Source organism: Equus caballus, chromosome 2, assembly GCF_041296265.1.
Source record: "Equus caballus isolate H_3958 breed thoroughbred chromosome 2, TB-T2T, whole genome shotgun sequence".
Lineage (NCBI taxonomy): Eukaryota > Metazoa > Chordata > Mammalia > Perissodactyla > Equidae > Equus > Equus caballus.
Window position 1 is genome coordinate 97,145,369 of NC_091685.1, and position 18,550 is coordinate 97,163,918.

General features: G+C 42.2%; 1 protein-coding gene across 2 annotated transcripts in view; it reads left to right on the forward strand.

The window, feature by feature from the left end:
* The window catches only part of MAML3 (mastermind like transcriptional coactivator 3), a 395,007-nt gene that overhangs the window by 1,960 nt on the left and 374,497 nt on the right, over nt 1-18,550 (forward strand). The gene's annotated exons all lie outside the window — the stretch shown is intronic.

Sequence of the window (18,550 nt, forward strand, 5' to 3'; positions counted from 1 at the left end):
GCTCCCCATCCCACCCCACCCCTCGCCGTGCCGCCTTTCCTCCCCAGATCCGTCCCCCTTCGCCCACCCCTCTCAGCACTCCGTTGGGTGCAGAGAGAAATTGATGCTGTCGCAGATTCTGGGCGGGCACCAGGCCCTCAAACCCTGGGGGGAGTGGGGGAAGGGAGAGGCTCTCGCCTCCTCTCCTCAGCTCACCCCCTTTGGGCTGAGAAAGTCTGAGAGTTTTGTGAATGAACTTTGAAGTGGGTGAGAAGCGAGCGAGGGTGGCTGCGCGCGCGCATTCGCGGGAGCGCGCGCGGATGGGGGCGCGGGTGCGCTCCCTCGCCGCTGGAGACCCGGGGCCGGCCCGGCAGGTGGAGCGGCTGGGAGGGTCGAGGGAGGAGCGGCCCGGCGGGGGCGGGAGGGGAGACCTACGCCCTCGGCTTGTGGCGAGTCCCCGCCACGCAACTTTGATGGAGATTCCTTCCTCTCCTCCCCTTAAACTTGTGCGCCGAGCCTTCCCTCCTTGGCCCCCCGCCCCGCTCCCCGCCAACTTTCCGGGCCAGTCTAATAAGCCCGAGGAGTGGAAGGTAGCTGGGAGGTGAAAGAGGCTTAAATGGCTGGGTGGGTGGGTTCGAGGTAGGATGAGCAGCCAATGGCTTAACTTCTCGGGGAGGAAGGGGCAGTTCCCACCCCTAACCCTTGAGGGTAGAATCCTTTCTCTTATCTCCTCTCTCCGGTTCTTTTGCTTTCCTTTCTGGGTGGGGGGAGGCCGGAAGCTTGGGAAGGGTGTCTGCTGCCCCCTCCCCCACCGCGCCGCCGGGGTTAGGGCTGCGCGCGGATGCGGGGTGGGCCGGGCGCTGGGAATCCGGGAGCGCGGCGGGGCCGCGCGCCTTCGCTCGGTTCCCTTGCAGACCGCACCGCGATCGGCGGCGCAGGGCCCGGCGCGGGCGGCTCTCTCGGTGTGCGGTTTATACATCGCGCACGTCCCCATTCTGGGAGTCATCGGCGCCGGGGTGGTGCCGGTCCGGCCGCGGGCTTGCGCCGGGCGCTCGGGCCGGCGCTCCTTGACAAAGAGCCGGCTTGGGGGGAGGGGAAGAGCAGCGGCTGCCGCGCTCGCTCCCCACCCTCTCCACCTCCCCCCACCCCGCACGTGAAGAGGAACAATTTGTTTATCTTGGGCTTCAAGAATCCTTCCCTCCTCCCAGTTCTCCGAGGCCGCCCAGCCCCTCCTCCCTCTCCTCCCTCCCTGGCGCGATCCTGCCCAGTCCTGCCGGCAGCACCTTCCCCCCTCCCCTTCCTCCTCCCCCCTCCTCTTCCTCCTCCATCCCTGTAGCCCGCCTTCCCCCTCCCTTTTGGAACGCGGCCGTGGGGGAGGGAGCGGGAGGCGCTTTGTCCGCCTCGCGGCCCAGCTCGGCCCCGGAGGCCGCCCCGCTGGGAGGGGCGCGGCGCCCCACGGCCCTGCCCCCTCCCCCGCGGCCGCCCCCGCCCCGCTCGGCCCCGCTCCCCGCGCCGCGGAGCCAGCCCCGAGCGCGAAGAAGAGGCGGACTCCGTTTTGAGGAAGAACGACGGTCACAAAGTCAGGGAGGGAGGTTCTCGCTTTACAAACAGGAAGCCGAAAACCACTGACACACTGTAGCTTTTCTGATTGTACCCGGAGGCGGGGCCGGACCTGCATCTTGACTGTATCTCCTGTACCCTCCTGGTACCTGTTTCTCTCAGGGTCCGCGTCGTCTCCCACGCCCCGCCCCTCGCGCCCTTCCACGGGGGGGGGGGGGGGACTCGGCGAACCTAAGAGTGAAGTAGAATTTGAAAGGCACTGAGAATTTCATGTTTGCCTACCCCACGCCCTGTTTTCATGTGTTTGTACACCTCACACGCACGGATGGCGTGGAAATGGGCTGCTTTCGTGAGGCGCCAAAATTTTAGTGCCACGGAGTCTTTCCCGACCTTTCCGGATAGAGAACTGCTGTGGCGCTTACCTTGCCAGCTGGGCAGTGCTGGAACAAAAGCCAAGACCGGTCCCACTGCTGGGTCGCTTTTGATCGCGGGCGAGAGGAGTAGAGTTTGCGGCCAGAAAGTTTTCGTGTTTGGGTTCTGTTCTCACACGGGTCCCCTGTCGGCCCTCAGAGGGGTAAAAGGAGGACTCATGGTGCGCGCACCCGCAGGTAGAACCAAGCCCAGGATCCCGACGTTACCTGGAAGGAGGTAGCAAGCCCAAGCCAGAGCTTTTACTTTTGAAAATGAAAAGATAATGCTTACTTGAATGAAGGAGACAACAGCTGTTAATTTCATAGTGAATCTCAGTTTAACAAGTTAACAACACATAGACTTGAAAAATGACTACCTGAAAATAACATTTTTCTGTTAGTTTTGTGACAGTAATTTAGCTTATTGATCAGACTGATGTAAACTCCAAGCCTAGGTACAGAATAGGAGTATATTCTGGCTTCAACAGTATATCATATATGCGTCTCCCATAGATATCACGGGAAGTATGTGTGATGAGTGTAATGAAAATAAACAGCTTTAAATCTTAAGCAAAGAGTTGCATGTCAATTCTGTGTGCCCCAAAAAGAAAAGAAATTAATATCATTCAATATGTTATTTTTTCTTTAAAAATAAATAGTTTAATATTCACATTGGCCCCTGAAATGAAAGAGTATTTTAGTTTAGCTTGTGTGTGAGATAAAATCTCGGAAACAGAGGTGGCAAAGAAATGTTGCTCTTCGTTTTCTTGAATTGGCTGCTGGATTATAGTTGTGCTCTGCTGGGGCACGGAACAATTATATTTAGTTCTGAGATGGGCCTATTTGGAAAGCCCTAAAGAAAAGCAATAATCAGAGGAAAATAATAATATGTAATGGTGATGATAAAAATAAAGATGAATAGGATTTTCTGTTTTATTGCTATTGTTTACCTTCTTAGGACAATGTGTCCAAAGTACTAAATATCGATTAGCTGTCTTTCTGCCTGGCTTTGGTTAAGAAGGCAGTCTAATCAGAGCTTCACCTCTTTTGATTTGTATTCTCATCTTACATGTTTACAAGCATAGGCATGAAAAACAAACAAGCAAACAAAAAAACAGGATGGGAGAAGTGAAATAGAAATCTTCTCTGGCTCCAGGCTGCTGGGAAGGGCTTGGGTTTTGTGTGGGTCCCTCAATAGCCCTGTTAGAGAGCAGTTAGCACAGGCCTGGGTTTGAAGCTGCCATTACCTCAGGTGAAAAGGTAGTTTCTGGACAAGTAGTCAAATGATGCCCCCCGACACACACTTGATTTATACAGAAGAGTTTTTTCCCCGCGCAAAGAGTTGCTGATGAGGACTATTGATTTCATCTACTAGAAAGTCTCAATTGAAAAGGTTTCTTTTCCTAAAATAGTTTTAATTATTTGTGCTAACGCGAGACATTGTTCATTCCCTGTACTTGAAGTCCTGGTTAGAATTTTAAGGTAAATTCCAATTGACATTCATTTTCAAGCCAAAAATAGATTGACTTGACAAAAATATAATCATTCACGCATGCCAGAAAGCATGATAGTGCAGTCTTCAGAATTCCAAAACCTTGGTAGTCTTAACTTGACCTGCATAGTCCCATGTTTCTGTGACCTTTCCACTATATTAGCACCATCATAACTTTCAGAGTGTGCTTAATTTGTACACAGCTTTCAGACTGCATAGATCTATGTGATTCCTGCTCTGAAGAGTTTATCATGTAAAATTCATTTGGGGGCTGGCCCCGTGGCCGAGTGGTTAAGTTCGCGTGCTCCGCTGCAGGCGGCCCAGTGTTTCGTTAGTTCGAATCCTGGGCGCGGACATGGCACTGCTCATCAGACCACGCTGAGGCAGCGTCCCACATGCCACAACTAGAAGAACCCACAACGAAGAATACACAACTATGTACCGGGGGGCTTTGGGGAGAAAAAGGAAAAACTAAAAATAAAAATCTTTAAAATTCATTTGATAATAAATGTGTTAATTACTGAGTATTGGAGAAAAATGCAACCGGTCCAAAATGTTCTCATCCATTCTGGAATAGATCCAGGAAATGTCAACATATTCGTCCAGTGGTACACCTCCTTATAAATGACTGGTTTCCCATTTCTTATCCTTTTAGAGGTAAATTACTGGCTCTATATCCAGGTTTTCTGGCAAGCTTGTAACGCCAAACCATTTCTAAATCTCTCTTATGAACCTTTTCACTGGCTTATCCTGTTCTACTGCTGTCCTGGGTGATTAGATTGACAGCTGTCTCCTTAAAACCCTTCCATGCCCACACAGGGTGTGCCTGAAGTTTGTGAAAAACTTTTTGAAAGTTCACTTGTCTTCTCTTGTCTTTTTCTTGTCTTTTAATTCTCAAAATGAATTTGTTTTTTAAAAAAAGCTCCAATGCGTATTTAATTATGTTGTTTATATTCTTTGGTTGTGGTCCATTTTATTTAGGACTGGGCAGCCAGTGATCAGAAAAGTAGAAGCACAGTTAATCATTAATCAGAATCTACAAAATGCTCTTCAGGCTGAGTTCCTTCCCAGGCAGAGCTGAATTTTCAGGCAGGTGTTATATTTCCTGTCTCATTAGGATTATAAGGGCAAGTTTTAGAATCTTTGTAGGTTTTCTGCCACCTGGTATGAGGAAATTGAACAGTCCACGTACTGGGTTTACTGACATTTTTGTAAGAAGAAGGATGAGGATTTTAAACATTAAATAGAGTTATCTGGGTTTTTTTCCTAAATACCTCTCTGAGACCAATAGCTAACTTTTGTTAGAGGTTTCCTCACAGGGTTCTTCCATTTGGTTGAGGTAAGAATGGGGAATCTTTCTCTCTCCTTAGAGCCACTACCATAGAAGGAATCTATTATAATAAACCATTTTGCACGTTACATAGTAATTCTTGCACACATCTGAAGTTTTTATGTATTATTTAATGTCATTTTATTTGTGATTAGTGCACCGTGCGCTGCTTGTTAATTAAGAGTCCTGTACTATATTCTTGAGTTTCGAGTAGCTAAATGCCATCATCTCTTTCCACTTTACCCATCATAGAGAACTGTGAAATCAACCAATCAGACACCAAAATCTTACAAAGAGAACCATATTTAAAACTCAGTCCCAAGACTTTCATAATATCTGCCATTTAGGTCTCTCAAATAGCTTTGCAGTTTTCACTCTATTATTCAGAGGCTGATTATTGAGTTTTCAGATCCTATAGCTGCTTGCTTTGCCTTTATTTCCCCCTCCTGCTGCCAACCTTTTGGTCTTTTCGCTGATCGTTAGCACCTTTACCAAAGAGTGGGAAAAAGCAATAAGAAGGGAAATTTAATTTTGGTGCTTCCTACTCTCATAATTAATGAAACAATTGAGTAAGATATCAGTTATTTTGGATTAATTGTGGATTTGGTTTTGTATAACATTTGTTCTTCATTAGCACAGATAATAGAGACTAGACTGAATTTTAAAATGTCATTCATTCATTCAACAATATTGGTACACAGTCCATAGTGCTTCATAGAAGTTAAGATGCTAAATCACATTCTTGCATCCAAGACTTTGACAATGTATAGTCTTTGTAGATTTTCGGTATTACTCTAGCTAGGTTTAAAGGGATAACAGGTTTTTGTTTGTTTTTTAATCAGCATTCAGCTCGATATCAGTGTGTAATATCCCCTTCCTGTGGTATTTTAACTAAAATAATATGCTTTACTTTCCTGTTGTTTCAAACTAATTTGACATTAGTTTCTGAAAACAAAAGCTGATTTACATATAACTGCTCCAAAGTTATAGGATCCCCCAAATTAAATTTTCATTGAAAATACAGCATGCTTTTCAGAGAGACACATTCCAAAAATTCATTATTCATGTTTGTAAGTTGGAAATATAGCTTCTGGAAAATCAGCCATCACCAAGAACTGATGAATTCTCCTTAACTTAAAAAAATTTTTTTTTGTTCAAATCTAAGAAAGTTTAAAGAACTAAGGAAATAAGGTTGGATAAAATTATTCAGAAGATGGAGTTGAGAGCCTGCTGTATAACAAAACCTTAAAGTTCATAGGGTTTCATTCAGTGGATCAGAGAAGGAGGACTTTTTTTTTTTAAGTCTACCTGATTATTCCATCTGTTAAACAGTTGAGGGGCTTTTGAGTTGTGGATAAGCAACTCCATTTGGGAAAGAAGCACAGTGTTCCCTTAGGGCCACACACACATATGCACAGAAAAAGCAAATTACTACTACTGCTCAGGTTTTTTTAAGGCAAGCTGTGCAAACTATTCTTGGGGGAATTTAATAAAAATCTCAAAAGGCTTGCAGTACTTCCTCTGACATAAGGAAAGTCATTCCTTAAGAATAATTTAGACACCTTTTAAAAATTATATTGGACCTCCCCTTGGTTAGAATGACCTTTGTGTTGAAGGAGAATCTTTTAAAATACCAATAATTAACGTTCGTCCTCCTTAGCAATGGCTATTAAAAGTTGTGGAAAACTCAAGTGAAATGTTTAATTTTTAAGTAACAACTTCCAGAATTTCTTTTCTGACTCCTTAAATTTCCATTCTGTTGGGTAGAATCTGGTTGTGTAATGTTTCATGTTATGGACTCTCCAGCCTTCAACTACTTAAGGTTAATTGGGGCATATGTGGATGTTAATAGGATACATTGTTGTACCGGTCTCTTTCCCTCTCACGGTATCTTTCTCCACTTACGGAAAACTCATGTCTGGATAGGGGCTTCTTTCCCTTCAAAAGAAAAGGCTGAAGTGCTCTGAGTCTATTTGTGCAGCTTCAACCTGGGTTGTAACTGTGACTCAGAAGGATTGCACAGCTCTAAAAGACAAACTCTGTCAGTGCCCTTTGTTCTCACAGTAGTTGGTTATTTTTCTTTCTTTGATTGTTTGTTAGATGCTGAAAGTAGGCCAGTGATTGATAGTGAATCTAAAGGGACTGGCCCCCATTAAAGGGCTTTAAGGAACTCTAGTGGTAAGATGGGGGAGGCAAAGGGGATGAGGATTTTGGAGGCATCACCTGGAATGGATAGCAGTGGAAATAGACGTGAGAGAGATGATTGGTTTTGCTCGTTTGTGTAAACAGACAGTATCCTGGTGCTTTGGCAGTTCACAGGGGTAATGTACGCTTCTTGTAGTCTCTTCTGAACCTGAAGACCTTACTAAAACTTGAGTATATATTTTGAAGAGTTAATGGCTATATTGTTTGTAGCTGGAAAAAAAAATCATATTCCTAAAACATTTCCATGCTTTCTTAAATTATTACTACGGCCATTTGAATGGATTTACTATGGAATTCCTTTAAATCAGTGATTCTCCATCACTGGAGATTTTGTCCCCTCCCCGCCAGGAACATTTGGCAGTGCTGGGAGACAATTTTGGTTGTCACAACTGGAGGGGAGCTACTGCTGTCTAGTGGGTAGAAGCCAGGGATGTTGCTAAACATCCTACAGTTCACCCACAACAAAGAGTTACCCGGTCCAAAATACCGTATTGCCGCTGTGGAGAAACCCTGCTTTCAACGAGGAGTTCTCTTAGAATGTTGAAAATACACAGTGTGGCTTTACTCACAGCTTTTCAAAAACACTCTTATGACTTCAAGCGTGGAGAGAGGAGGAGGTGCTGGGGGGAGATAGAGAGTGCCTGGGAAGAAGTTAAAGGACTACTGTGTTGCGTTTTAGCTCTGGCCATGTAAGGACCTGGCTTTTCACTTCACGATTGCCTCTACCTCCTTGCCTGTCAGGAAGGCGAACAGCTAGCTGTCCTCCTTATTACCTCGAGGAATGATGGTTAGGCTCAAATGAATTAATATATGTAAGAGTCCCAAAGACTTTATGGTGCTACACAAATGCTAGGCCTATTTTTATGAATTACTTTCATATCACTTAATTGTTGCCTCCTGCCCGAGTCCACACTTAAAGTTGAGTGATTTGAAGATTATTTTACTCATGCATCACCCAAGGTTTAGTGACTGGGTATGAGCAACTGCTGTATATTGGACACGGTTTCTAGGTACTGGGGATACAGTGGTGAACAGGGCATCCTTGCTGTCATTGGACTCACACAGCAGAGCATCATTTCATGTTTCAGATTAGCTGTATGAAATGGTCTTTGTGGTTTTATGAGAACGTGTTAATGGAAGTCATTAAGAAACTAACATTTAGGAAAATCCTAAGGGTGCCCAATGCTTTGCATCTTCTTGCAAGGTTTCTCTAGTTACAGCTTTCTTGCATTGCTTTCCATAGCAACATTTATCTTATTATTTTTCAAATAAAATCATTTTGTAGGGGGAGACGATTAGTCGGCATGGTGGAGAATAAGATTAAAGTATGGTTTTTAAAAATGAGGCAGATGATTGTTTTTCTTCCTTTTTTTTTGACTAGGTGACACTTGTAGCACCATGATCATGGCTTGACATTAAGCTTTTAGAGGAAATTAGACAAAGAGGAGAGCATTTAGAAAGAAGCAAGCAAAAAGGTGCAAGGACTTGAAACCATGTCACATGAAGAACAATTGGAAGACCTGTAGGTGTTTAGTCTGATTTAGAGGAAGATATGATTGCTTTCTTAAAATATTTGAAGGGCTGTCATGTGAAGAAAGGATTGGATGTGCTCTTTATGGCCTCAAGGGGATAACATTAGGATCAGTGGTTGGCGGTTATTAGGTGCCAGGCTTGGTTTAATATAAGAAAAACAATTTTATGAAAATTAAAGCTGTTCAAAGATGAAATGGGCTGTCTTGATGAGTGAAATGTTCCAGCAAAAGCTGTTCAACTGGCTGAAATGGTGGAAAAGGGATTACGACATCTTTCTTCTTTTTTTAATGATAAAACTTTTAAATAATACGGAAATAAAATACCAGTTAGATGAAGACAGGGACCTTGTCTCTTTATTCGTCTATTATATCTTCTTGACTAGAAAAAGACCTAACTGTATATAGGAGGAACACTAAATATTTGTTGAATAAATTGCTAAATGAAAATAAGTAGATTAAGAAATGACTTAATTCCTCTCCTCTGGAGTTACCATGGTTTAGAATCTCTCTCTCCAGACCTTCTTCTATTCACTTACATATATATTATATATTGTATGTCATCACACGTTAGTTTTTTCCTACATAAATGGAATCATGTTATACATATGGTTTTGAAATTCACTTTTTCCACATTAATTTATTTTGGGGATCTGTCCAAGTCAATACATATAGACCTTCAGCTCATTCTTTTTAACTGCTATATAGCATTCTTTTTCCTTTTTTTTTTTTGAGGAAGATTAGCCCTGAGGCAACATCTGCCACCAATCCTCCTCTTTATGCTGAGGAAGATTGTCTCTGAGCTAACATCCATGCCCATCTTCCTCCACCTTATATGTGGGATGCCTGCCACAGTATGGCTTGGTAAGCAGTGTATAGGTCCGCACCGAGGATCCGAACTGGCAACTTTGGGCCACCAAAGCAAAATGTGTGAACTTAACTGCTGCGCCACTGGTCTGGCCCCCTATATAGCATTCTATAATATGAATGTTCCATAATTTATTGAGAGACCCCCTCCCCCCCGTTGATAGACATTCTGGTAGTTTGTTATTTTTTGTTAATTAAACGTTGCTGCAATGAACATCCTTCTCCATGTATGTCCCTTGTACATATGTGAGCATTTCTGCAGCACAGATTTAGGGTTCTTTCTATATATGTAATATGTATAAACAGAAAAAGTTGACAAAAAAAATCTCTTAATCTAATAATGTTTAATATAGCACCTGAATCTTATTACGGCCATTTTAGTTTGTCCTGTTAAAAATACAGTGTTAGAAAAGCATCAACTCAAGGAACTGGCATTGGTCTTTGTAGTCTAAGGTGAACATTGTTACTTTTTAAAGGCTGTATATCTGGCCACACATCTTACAGGAATGACTTTCCTTCTTTTCATCCGGTCCTAAAGAGGAGGTTATGGATGGAGTAGGAGCCTAGTTAACCAGCTCCTGTTCATGAAGTGAAAGTGGGCAGTTCCCTTTCTCGGACAAGTTTGTAGTTCTCTGTGTCTCTCCTGAGCTTTGTGTCTCACAGGCCTGTGTGGCTTTATCTGTAAATGTATTTCAGTTGGTGATGTAGCACCTGGGGCAGCAGTAGGTGCAGGTGTGAGTGGTCGTAAAAATCGGGGGGTCTGTGAGTCGCCACTTCCTACAGGTTCAATTGCCCTGACTAATCCAGTCATCTGTGTAACATGGTCATAACAACCTGCTGACCTGGCCAGCTGTAGAAAATGCATCGAAGTGGACTTGCCTGGACAGTCACCTTATAGCATTTGTTTAGATGGTGAGACGTCCGATCAGTTTTCATTATACACATGTGCTGAAGTGGTCTCAGGACTGCCTTTTGCTGGAGTTCTTGGTCATGTTCGTTTACTTTTGGCAAAACAGCTTCCCTACACCGAGATACTCATAACTATAGTCTATATTTTTATGTAGCGGGAGCAGTTTGGTTCTAGAAACTGTGCTCTTGGCTATAAGGTTATTCTACCTTCGTCAGCCTGAAGGGTTCTTTCATGAAAACGTTCTGTGAACAGCTGCCTTTTCTAAATAACCATGCTTCCCCAAGGAGCAGTCCTCACCTACTTGTCTTTCCTTTGGGTTTTCACATCAGTTTGAACAGGAGACAAAATTAAGACATATGGTAGTGCTGGTCCTTGCCTGGCCTTGCTGTTTTATAATAAGGATCCCCACTCTGCTGTCTCCTGGCCTCACATACCTCTGGCCTTGTGTCTCCCTCTTTCTCCATCTCCTTTACCACCACCTCATGTTTCACCTCTGTTACAGTGATGGTAGGACCTGGAAACTTGTGGAAGGTGTAGGTGGCAGTTATTTGAACCACAGAAATAAACCAGAGTGGGAATGTAAATGATGGGGGGAGGGCCTAAACTTTACAGGTCCTTCTCGACCAAGGGATTCCAATAAACTAGACATTCTGCTTCAATTTATGACCTAGATACTGATTAGCAGCAGCCATTTTCTGCCTTTTAGGTGCGCCACATAGCATCTTACTGAGAAAAACCCTTTTGGCCAGCTAAGTTAATGCAGCTGCGTGGTCGGTACAGCCTTCCGGGAAGGGGGCTTCCTTCGTCTAAAGACAGCTAGGTATCTTCTGTTTCAGTAGCTTAAATGGCAAGAGTTGGTTGTGTACATAAAATAAGAACCTTGCTCCTAATCTTGAAACTAGGCCATCCCATGTGATAAACTGAGAGATCCTGAAAGTTGCTCCTCTGGTCCTGCAATAAAATTTCAACCTTTGACTTTTCCTGCTGACAGTCAGGTTTAAACAGTGACATTAGTTTTGCTAGTCTACTGTCCCTCTGAGGAGTGTCATCTTGCTTTTTTTGTGTTTGCTTCTAATTTTTCATAGATGTTTTCTTTCATTTCTAGCAATAGAGTGTTTTCTTTAAAAGATGACTTTCACCTAGGCACAAGGTGGACAACTGCCTTGCGTTTTGCATGAAGTATAACATTTATCTTTATATTGATTGTAGACAGGTAAATGGCCATCTGTTTTGAATATTAGTTGTTTCATAGCTATCTGATTATAATTATTAGATAAAAACTGTTTTCCAAAGGCTCTTGAGATTACAGCTTTGTTGCAGTGAACTTCTAATTTCTAATTCCTTTGGGAAGCGTTTTCTTATTTCTCTTTGAAAGAGTCCAGAGATCATTTGTAACAGGTAACAAATGACTAGAATCAAGTTTTACCTTATTATGGCATTTTAAAAAAACTTATCTTACAAAATGTAAGTGTTTCGGACCTATTGGGTTTTTTTTTTTTTTGAAGATAATTCAGTAACCGTGGATATATTCATAAATAAGAGTATCTGGAATTTAATGTTAACACTTATGCAAAGAAATTTGACATATATGAGAGCTCAGCAAAATTTTCTGGATACTAAGTAAAAGAAGTGAGATAAAATTGTTTTAATTGTTTATTTTTGATTTTTGGCTTCAGAATGTCTAAGTGATAATAAAGCTGGAGTTCCCAGCAGGAGGTAAAACATACATTCCCTTTGCATGCTCCCATCTTCTATTCCGGGCTCCTTTTGTCTCTGTTCTAATCCACTGTGGTATTTCAGGCCATCCTTTCTCCCTGTCTCCATGAGAGGAGTGTGTGGCTGTAGCAGTGGACGCCTTCGCAAAGCATGCAGGTGGTGTTTATCTTTAATCACTTAAGGTATTTCCTCACAGTGGTGTGTGCAGATCAGCACTCATGGATCGTAACATTCTCTTACTCTTCACGTCCTGCGGTAGCCCTTTGCCAGATTCTCTGATGTTTGGTAAACAGAGGGAATTTATATAAAGAAGCAACTTTCTCAGTTTTGAAGTTGTAATGGCTAAATGGCTGAAAACGTATTTTGCAGTTTAACTAGGAATTCCTAAGTGGTTTGCAGCTGCTCTTGGGTTTTTACAAACATGTTCATTTTCTTCAGTGAAGCATGGAGACAATGATTTTAGATTTGGATTTCAGGCTGCTTAATTCTCACAATCTACTGAAGGAATATTTGAAAAAGTTGTTTGTCATAACAGTAAATAACCACATTCCAAAAATATTTTTGACAGGTTGTATTTGTTAGAATGGATTATTAATTTTGTGGAGCCCATAATGAACTAGAAGCATGTGATGGTAACTTTGAGAGTGACAAAGTATGACAAACTGGTACTTTGGGGATCAGGGATATCTGGCACCCAGGCTATTGAAATGCAAATAGGCTGTTGCTTTTTTTTCAGTGTTTGATCCTGTTCTTAGATTTAAAAGGCTAATACGAATCCTTCAGGGGCCTTTTATTAACTTTAAGTTTGTGGTCCCAGCCTGGAATTGGAATACTTAGAAATATGTCACAATAGTTTCAAGTAAGCGAGCTTAATGATAGTGTGTACTTGGAGAATCTAGTCTTGGTTCCCTCTGCTGAGGCACAGGTTGTCTGTGTTACTGGTTTGGTAGGCTTCATGTTTATCTGTGGTCTGGAATGTCAAAGGGTTGAAAACCTAAGAATTCTGCTTCCCTCTTTACCCTAAAGTAATGGTGTAGGAGTTTCTGGTATTGGCTCATGGGAGTGGGGACAACAGTATATGGAAGAGGAAAGGGGGATTGGCTGGTTTGGTATTCTCATCCACTCTTTATAATGCCATTCTCATTACTCTATTAACAAAGAGTGGATACTTTGAATGATTATTTATGCTTGTCTCTTCCTTCACAGTATAATGCACACTTCACTTGTTTTCTTCAACTTTTCGTAATATATGTGTTTATGATACACTGAAGAACAATAAATTTGAGAAGAGAGATAATTAGCTTTGACAGACTTACAGATATGAGACTGTAAGAGGAGGAAGCAAAAGAGTTGCTTAAGACAAGGATTCCATTACTGAGTTTGAGGAAAATTACTCAAGTAAGTTCTTCAGTGTGAAAATGCACAACCGTATGGGTGGCACAGGTTATAGGAAGAAGTGGATTATTTTGATTTTTAAAATTTAAACATTTTTCATAGTTTAAAAGCTCTATTTTTTAGTTCTCAAAATAGATTTTTTTTCTTTTGGTGAGGAAAATTTGCTCTGAGTTAACATCTGTTCCCAGTCTTCCTCTCTTTTTGTGGGGTTGCCACCACAGCATGGCTAGACCAGTGTTGTATGTCCGTGCCCGGGTTCCGAACCTGTGAACCCAGGGTGCTGAAGTGAAGCGCACTGGACTTAACCACTATGCCATGGGGCCGGCCCCTCAAAATAGAATTTTTAAATGGAGGAATTTAAGATACTGAGTAATAAAATGGGAGGAAGGAACAGCAACTCAGCCACTGGTGTTAAAAATTCCTTATGTTGTTCTCGGCGCCCTTGATCTTTAATCCCGTACATCATTTTTGAGGAAACTTTCTTTAACAGCTATCTTACCTTAAAGAGTAATTTTCCTTTTATTTTGGTGGCTTATGCATTCAAGGAAGTGGCCTTCAAGAAACTTGGCTCATTCCGCATTAACTTGACTTAGTAGTCCATCTTGCTCTTCCCAATTTGAGGATCCTTTGCAAAGTGGACAATAAAACTGTCTTGATGTCTATAAAGGAGATTAACCATGGGTTGGGTTAAATTGTTCCTATTATTCTACATTATTTTCTATTTTCTGGATTAAAAAGAAAACTTGTAGAATGGAGAGTGAGAGATTGATTATGGCAAAAAAGGGTGGGCGGTGAAATTCATGTCATCTAAGTAAAAGAAATCTAAGTAAAAGCAATGAGTAAGTCGGGCTCCGGTATTGCCATTATTTCTTTGGCTCTTCCTCCTTGGGCCAAGACATGCCCTCATTCACAATGGAGGTCATGATGATACAAGAGGAAAATAAAGGATCTGTCTAGGACCTTCTGAGATATACTGGCTTAATGCTCGTAAGAGAGAGAAGAGGAGGCTTTTTAGGGGAATTTCACTGAGAAAGAAAATGTTTAGACAGTTTACAGTCAAGTCTGCGGGATGAGTTACACTTGGTTACTGTCAGCTCTGGGCAGCAGTCTCTGAGCATTGACTAGGGACTTGCTTGAAGGAGCTCCAAGGAAAGGAGAATGGGGAGAGCTGAAGGGTCTGAATTTCTCTATAAATTGAACCCAGTGTCACTGAGGGTCAGAGTGAGGAGCTCCTTGAAAATGTCCAGCTTTTCTTCTCTCCATACCCAGGCTGCTTCTGCTTCCCCCACCCGCTCCATTCCTATGTCTTTTGTTCCATGAATAAATATTATGTGGTTTGGTGCTCATTATTCTTTGATATGAAAAAAGGCAATTCATTAGGTTGAAGGAGGAGGAGGGGGGCACCATTTTTCACTCAGTGCATCAAGCGCAGTTACACAGATTTGAATTCCCAGAAAAGTAATAAAACAGTGAAAATAATGATAAACCAGCTCCTAGGCTGACAGCTGTGCAGCTCACAGGAACACTGAAGATAGGTCCCAGTGTTGCAGCAGGACAATATTGTGGAGCATATGGTGCCATTGCAAGCCAGTTGTTGAACTCGGTGCCTGGCTTTTGTTTGGGGGACTCTCCCAGCCTTGGGTCTGTGGTAGCTCTTCAGAAACTTCTGGTCTCATTGGGAGGAGGGCTGTTGGCACCATGCCAGCCTACTGCACGGTGGCTAACTCAGGCCATGCGGAAAAGCTCATGCTTGAAGAGCATTCACGCCTCCTTCCTTTGGTCACTAATCAAGTCATTTATTTGGTGAGTATAAATTGGGATCTTTTTCCACAGCAGCCCAGTGGCTATGTTACAAAAGGAAAATTTTCTATAGGAATGCCAATTAATTATTAGGTGCATTAATTCACTAGTGCTCAGTTCTTCTTGTGAGAGTGAAAATTGTTTTGTTTTGTGTTAGTGCTTTTCAGATGAACTTTGCACATTACTTCTTCATTCTTCAGGCTAGATTAGCTAAAACCAGAAAGTATGTTAGGGCCAGTGTTGCTGCTAGAAAGGAGAGAGAGTCCCCGTCTATCTAGTTTTTACAAGACAGTGCTAAAATAGGCCCTTTGCTTAGCATGGGTCTATTTTTTAAATGTGTGAAGCTGGCATGTGTGTGTGCATAAAAAGACTAATTAACTCCACTTTTCTCTGGAGGGGTCTCCTTGGCTGTCCTGTTAATGTGCTCCACGCTGGCCAGAGTGGTGCCGTGATGCTGAATCCTTTCTGACTTCAACCTCTATGTAGTCGTGGTCATCCATTCTGGTTCGTTTACTCTTGACTCCAAAGTGTAAGGGAAAATCCAGAAGGGCTGCATGGTCCTGGGAGAGTAGTTCCTACAAACATAGCAGAAGGCGAGTCTCAAAGAGAATCACACTCCATGAGGAAGGGCTGGGGCCTGTGCTATTGTGCTCCGTGCGTGAGAATATTTTTATTTCAGGAGCTAAAAGGAGAAAACTGATGGTCTTGATTCTCTGATTGAAGAGCACCAGATGTCACCATATTCTTGGTCTCTATGGGACCTTTTTTTGCAGAACACCCATAAAGGAGGTGTTCTCCTGTTGGGATCAGTGAATTTCTTTTTCTCATGATCGAATGTCATTACAAGGCCAAATCTAGTGGAAAAAATATACATATATATGTATATGTTTATTTATTTATTTCTGTGATGTTCTACTAATCACTAATCAGAGATTACATTTTAACGCTGGGGTGCTGATACTTTTTCAGGCCTTAGTTTTACATTTTTGATCACTAGCCGTGAAAAAATGTTTTTAGATAAAAGAAAATAGGTCTGTTACAAATCTTCTCTAAGTGGATATGTATTTGCTGTAGCATTCAGGGGCTGGGAAAGTTTATGTCTCTGTCCTGGGTGTGATTCGGAGCATCCAGAGAAGTGGTTGGGGTCCTGTTTTCTGTTTACTTGTTAGGTTGGTTGTAGGAGCTCCCTGACTGTGTGAACATCCTTGCAACCTTTCCTTGATGGTGTATTTACACAAGTCAAAGTCAGGGGAGAAGTATTTCTGTTTTCACTTTCTAGAGTTTTCTGAGTTAGAGGAGCAATCTTTACCTTCTCTCCCTTTAAGAAATGGAAGCAAGAAGGTAATGACAGAAAAAGACCTATACTTGACTCTTCTTTATCCTTCCCCTGAGCACTATGGCGCCAACCACAGCCACTCCTGGATGTTTTACTACTACTGTCACAATCTCCCCCAAGGGAGAATGTAGAGAAGGCAGAAGGAAGGATTGGGAATAAGAAGGAGAGCTAGGAGGGAAAGCTGGAGAAAAGGGGGAAAAGGAGATGGTAAGAAATAAGGCATTTCAGGGTGTTAAGAATAGGTGAAAATTTAGATAGATACAATATGCTTATTTGGATTAAATTAAATTTGTGAGTATTTTATAGCCGTTTTACATTCACACAATAGTGTTAGACATTCTAATCATGCAGCACGTTTGTGGGACAAATGGAGGTGGAGGGAGACCCAGCTCACTTACTAGGTCACCAGGTAAGTAAGTGGCAAAGTGAAAGTAGAAACAGGACATTCAGTGTTCTGCCTCTGGTGCAGCTTTTCCAGTTGAACTGGGAATGTGGAAATCCAGCTGTGTTGTTTTACAAATTATTAGGAAATATAATCTTCAGGGGTTATGGGGACAGTTCAATTAAAAAAAACTTGCCCCCTGATGTGATTTGTATTATAATTATTTAATACCTAAAGGACGCTTATAATTGAATTTTAGGGTGCTTCATTTACATTCTAGCTGGCGAGAGTTAGAAATACTGTCACTTTGTGGTCCTCTAATCACTGTCCCAAACATTCACAAAATGCCCTGTGATTCAATTATAAGTATCTTCTGGGGACCGTGTAATTATATACTGTCTAGTTATCATTATAAAGCACCAGGGGACAGTGAGCCAATCAGGTAGCCCTAGTGACTGGTTGTTCATAACCCTGTAATTGATAGCACAAGGTGCTTTGGGTAATACTACAGATTTTATAAGGGAGGATGGATCTAATCTTAGGGGCAGGAAAGGGTTACTACTAATTTTTAAGTTACACAAATAGGACTTTTGAAGTAAATGCATACTGATGTGATAATATTAAATAACCAACTGACAAATTTATTTATTTAGAATAAATTTATTTATTTAGAATAAATGAAATATGACATCTAAAGATATAGACCAGAGACTCTATAGCTTACAATGAAAGAAAGAGAGAGGGTACTGTTGTGTAGGGAAAGCTATTTCCTTGTAAAACTAAAGTTAAACAAAGCACAATACAAGAAAATATGCCACATATAGGAAATAATTACTAGATATGGGTACCTAGTAATCTTTGAATTGAAGAATGGAGAACGAATGTTTTGAAGGATATTTGTACAAAATAAGGAGTCTTCTGCCTGCTCCTCCCAAGGCACCGTGGAGGCGTTTACTTGCAGACTTTGCCTCCTTCCAGAGCTCTTTAAAGTAGACACCAGCTCTCAACAGCCGTCGCTTCTGACTAGTGTTCAAACACCCCTGACATGAGTCCCTTGGGATATCATTATCTAGTCTCATATTTAACCTTTTTCTAATAGCCTCCCCTAAGTCCAGAGTTTTTGGTTAGTGCCAGAGGAAGTTATAAAAGATGTTTTTCCCCCCCTTGACTGCCCAGCTGTGAGAAGCATGGTTATCTGGAAGTCATCTTTGTTTTCCCTTTTTTTGTCCTATGAGGGAGCAGGTATATGTGAAAGTAAAGTGAGTTGTTGTTGAGATAGGCCAAGCTTTGTGGCAAGTGTCAATACTTTAATAAGAACTTCTCTTTTTCCAGTTTTTACTGAGCCTCTTGCTTGATTAACTCTATTCTTCTGGGAGAGAAGGGCCGGGGAGTACATACATTCATAGAGTATGTGCCTCTCCTCCTCTTCTCTCTTCCTAAGCTTATTATTAGTGAAGCATGCATGCCAATAAGAGGTCAGATACAAGCTGCAGAGTTGTGGACAGACCTGAGAGCAGCGGCGATGGTTATACTGGTATAGTCCCCACCTTGGTACCTCCTTATGGTAAACAAAACCAGTTTGCCCAATCTCCACACAACCTTATGACCACTGTGCCTTTGGAAGGATGGTGCTTTCTTA